Source organism: Nematolebias whitei, chromosome 10 (genome assembly GCF_014905685.2).
Source record: "Nematolebias whitei isolate Nwh7 chromosome 10, NemWhi1, whole genome shotgun sequence".
NCBI classification, from domain to species: Eukaryota; Metazoa; Chordata; class Actinopteri; order Cyprinodontiformes; family Rivulidae; genus Nematolebias; species Nematolebias whitei.
The window spans coordinates 8,801,689-8,806,454 of NC_056507.1; the positions used below are offsets into that span (position 1 = coordinate 8,801,689).

At 46.3% G+C, this 4,766-nt stretch overlaps 1 protein-coding gene across 1 annotated transcript in view; it reads right to left on the minus strand.

The window, feature by feature from the left end:
- Nucleotides 1-4,766, minus strand: part of zfpm1 (zinc finger protein, FOG family member 1) — an 87,091-nt gene that overhangs the window by 14,792 nt on the left and 67,533 nt on the right. The window lies entirely within an intron of this gene.

Consider the following 4,766-nt stretch of genomic DNA (forward strand, 5'->3'; position numbering starts at 1 on the left):
CTGGTTCTTGTCCAATCTGAGATTTATTTCAGAGACTGAGCATACAGCAACTGTTGTCCTAGTTCTTGTCCAATGTGAGATTTATTTCAGAAACCGAGCCTACAGAAACTGTTGCCCTGTTTGGGACTGAGCATACAGAAACTGTTGTCCTGGTTCTCGTCCAATCTGAGATTTATTTCAGAGACTGAGCATACATAAACGGTTGCCCTGATTCTTCATCAATCTAAGCTTTAAGGGAAAAGAGACAAAGAGGAAACCCACTGTTGAAGAAAGCTCAGATTAAATCTCCACTAGTCTCTAAATAAACAAGACAAACTCTGCTTGTAGCTTTAAGAAACCAAACAAACTAAATAAAAACCCTGAAATAATTTGGAAACTGGGTAAAGTGATGGGAATCGTCTCATAGCTCTGGAATATTTTAGATATTATCGATCGAGCAGTTTTTTTTAGAAGAAGTCTAAATCAAAGTTTAAAGACTGTATCAGAATGAACTTGTGGATTTTGAAACAACAGTTTTTCTACTTAAGAACGATGGAAAACAGGACGTTTGTTAAAGATCGTCTCACAGCCTGTCCCACAAACCACTGAGGGTTTCTAGAAGTCTTCTGGAGTCCAATAATCTGCTCTGCTCCTGTCCTGACCTTTCCAACCATCTTTCATTCATTCGTTGCTTCACAGAATCTCTCATTCCATCATCCAGTCCATCCTCTTCCTCCCTTCTCCTCTTTCAGTCTCTCCTGCATCCCTTTCTTTCTCAGCCTTTCATTCATCCTCCCTCCCGCTTTTCTTCTTCTATCTCTACAGGAAATGGGTTTCTTTCTGTGTAAGTGGGGGTTGGAGGGGTGGACTCACTGTCCCAGACAAAGAGGTCACTGTGTGAATCCTCCAAAAATACAAAGAAGAAAAGGAAAGCAGATAAAGATCAGAACCCTCCTCACAGACACACAGAGATGAACTTTCCCTCTGCTGCTCCCTCGCAGTGTTTCTCTGACATCTTTACACCGTTCGTTCGGACGGATGAGATGTTCGGATCACATCCTGCCAGCTGGGGGTGGAGGAGGGAGGACTGACGTCTCAGAGGAGAAGGAAAAGGAGCAGGTTTGATGAGCTGCATGCAAATGACATGTAAAAATATAAGAGCGAGATACTTAAAACCGGGCTGAGATAAGAGATTTGAAAATGAGGCACTCTTGGAAAGCGTGCTCCTGAACTGCAGAAGATGAAGCTCAGAGATATGGAGGATGGAGGTTTCCCTCTCCTCCACCTCCTCCTCCACCCTGCAGATGACAGCCTGATGCAGATAGCAGCCATAGTGATGAACACCTCCTCTTCCATGTTTGGCTAACCTCTTCTCCTCTCACACATTCCTCTCTGTCTCTGCTCCAAGGAATGAACCTCCTCTCCAGTTTCGCTCCGTCTGCCTTTTATCAGTCCCCATCGAGGAGGCGACCTCCTCCGTCAGGCCTCAGAGAAACGCCGGGACAGGCGGCTTCTGTCAGGATGGGCTGGAAGGTGAAGGTGCTGAAAACGTAATCGGCAAAGATGCAAAGCTCCAGAATCATCCGAGAGATCAAAACCCCAAACCTGAAGCCAAACGAGGCATCCAGCAAGAAAACAAGTAAAAACATCAAAATGAAAGAAAATTAAGCATTTCTTAAAAAAAAAAAAAAAAAAACTTTCATTAAACCCCGCCCACCCCCACCAGGTCAGAGTACCAGTCACAAGTACTGGGTCAGAGTACTGGTCACTGATGAGAGCTACAGTAAAGTGTTGAAGTCTTTTTATGTTTTCTGCAAGTGATTTTTAAATAAAAACGTTGAGATCTTTGCGTAAAATGAAGTTTTTACCGAGCTGTGAATGAACCGTCCTTCCTTGTAAAAAGAATCTGCTTCATGTAAAATCCACTTTGTTTCAGAACTGTTGGACCCAACACAGAGTTTAAACCTCTCACGTTGAGTTTGACTCGGTTCTGTTTCCGTTTTCTTTGAACCCGAGTGTTGAGTTATGCTGTATGTGATATTTAAAGTTGTGAATGCGTCTCTAAAAGCCACTGAAGAGACGGTTTTCTTCTCAGGACTCTTCATTTACTGCAGGAAGAGGACAGTTTGTCTTTTCATACAGAGACTTGAATATTTCCTGAGCGATACGCCGAGTTTTAAGGATAAAGCGTTGCTCCAGAGCTCCACATCCTCATTAATGTTCCTTGTGTGTCCTGTTCTTCGGGGGCATCGCAGAAGGTGCTTCAACACTCACCGTAATCATCGATTTGTCATCTTCTGAAGGAGCATCATTTTAATTAACATTCTAATTTGATGGGCGGAGGAAAGAGAGAAACACTGTTGATGAGTCCAGATAAACTCTGAAGATCAGAATCAGCATGTAAACAAACCGAGGAGGAAGAGCGCTCGACGAGACGATGAGGAGGAGACGATGATCACCTTCACTCGTCCTTCCAGGAAGAAGTGAGGGAGGGAAGGATGGGAGGAGGAGGAGGAGGAGGGAGAAGAGACGAAGAAAAAAGTGTTTGAAAAGCCGTGGGTGGCGCGCCTTATCGCCCCAGTTCTCCTGGAGAGATTATTGGGGGATTAGTGCGAACGCTTGTTTCTAAAACATGATGAAAAGACGTTGGGTGCGTGATAACGCTTTGAACTCTCCTACTCTGCTCCTTCTAGGATCGCGCCTTCAGGCCGCCGTTCCACGAAACACGGGTTCGAGGGGGGGCGGGGCTGCCAGCTGCAGCTGGAGGAGAGGGAGCGATGCTGCGGCGGCAGACTTCACGTTGGACATCCGTCCTCTGGGAGGATGCAACAAATATCACTTTCACACCGCCTTTCATTTCAGCAGAAAACTTTAAAACAATCCTGCTACTTTGGTCCAATCACACCCAGGCTCACTATCAGTTAATTAAAGCGGGATCCAATCAGAAGAGGAGGAGATTTATTATCAGATTTGTTACGAGCGATCCAATCCAGAGAGCAGCTGCTCGCACGGCGGCGGGTTGCCATGGGAGGCCGCTGACGAGGACCTGGGTGTTCACCGAAGCACAAAGTGTGAGGAATCAGCAGCCAGCTGATCGGAGGATCAGTCAACATTATTATACTCGGTTCTAAAGTCCAACAGCCATATCAGCCAGAATATATTTAAATAGATAAATGCTTTTACGCCTCTTTCTCAACAGATGCAAATGGCAGGATTTCCATATAACACAGGCCAGTTAACACGCTGCTAATCTAATGAAGGAGATCTGACAGAGAGAGAGAGGCGACCGGATCTCATCTGCTCCACGCCGGTTCCTGAGAACTCAGAAAACACCAAACTCCTCACAGGTTCACATCAAACAACAGGATTGTTCTGGACGCGTCCGTTTGGGCTCAAGCCAAACACACATCCTGCTGGAGTCGTTCCGTGGCCTCATATTAAACCCAGAGCTTATCGGCTCGCCTCCAACAAGAAGAAAATTTGTTACAAAAAGGCTGGAGAGGGAGGAGGGGGCGCTGGAAGGAGAACTGAACGGGTCGAGCCAATCTGAACCACGGGCCGAGAAGGAATGATGGGAAAAACGTCCAGAACACTGAGATAGGGAGGAGAATAAACGGCCAATCAGAAAACAGAATCGTTCATTTTCAGTGTAAATGATGCGGAACAGAAAGACAACTGAAAAATAAAACTTCACGAACGATGAAGTCCAGAAAAAGATCAGTCAAAAGAGGAACCAAGTACCGTCAGATATAATCTATATTTTTATATACATGTTCATATATTTGTCTAAAATGTCCGTCTGTAGTTTCTGATAAACACCGGCAGGTTATTTTACGTTCAGATAACTTTATTAGTTGTTTTTAAATAAACTGTGCGTGCGTCAGGTGTACCAGCGGTTCTGGTTCTGGTCCTGGCAGAGTTGTCTCCAAGCAGGACGGCCCTGACCCTTGCAGACCCCTGAGGGAGGGAGAGAGGGATGGAGGATGTGGAGTGACGGAGGGGGGGAGGAATGTGAGATTGCAGCCACTATCTGCTGCAGATACAGAAGGTCCGTCTCCTCACCCCTTCAGTCCGCAGACAGGAGAGAAAACGGGTTTAAAGAGTCATCACGAGAAGCTTTCCATGAGAATACTAAACACACACACACACACACACACACATCCGAACACTCTGATAATAAACGAGATCTTAGAAATGAGAGCCTATCAAGCAGGAATCAATCACTGGGGTTTCTGTCCAGGAGGATGGCGCCATGTGGAGATAAAAGACAGGCGGCCGTCTGGGGGGAGGGCAGGGTGAGACGGGGGTGGAGGGGTTGATGGAACAGAAGGAGGACTCTGATGAGGAGAGGATTCATTTGGACCGGACTTTCAGTTTGGAACTGGGTTTATTCTGAGCTCAAATGAGAAGGAAAAGAAAAAGTGGTCATAGAGAGGAATGAATGACATGACCGTGTGTGTGTGTCTGCATATCGGCGTGTGTGTGTGTGTGCATATCGGCGTGTGTGTGTGTGTGTGCATATCGGTGTGTGTGTGTGTCTGTGCATATCGGTGTGTGTGTGTGTCTGTGCGCGTGAGGCTTGGTGCGTTTTGTCCGTGACTCCGCTCCACTCCAGGAAGCTCCTCCTAGCATCAGTATCATATGATTAGATGGACCGGCACATGATGCAGAACCTCAGGATTCTGATAGCGCTCCATCCGGTCCCACACACAAATACACACACACACGCACGCACGCACGCACAAACACACACAGCTGTTTTCATTTCCAACAGATCTCACACACAC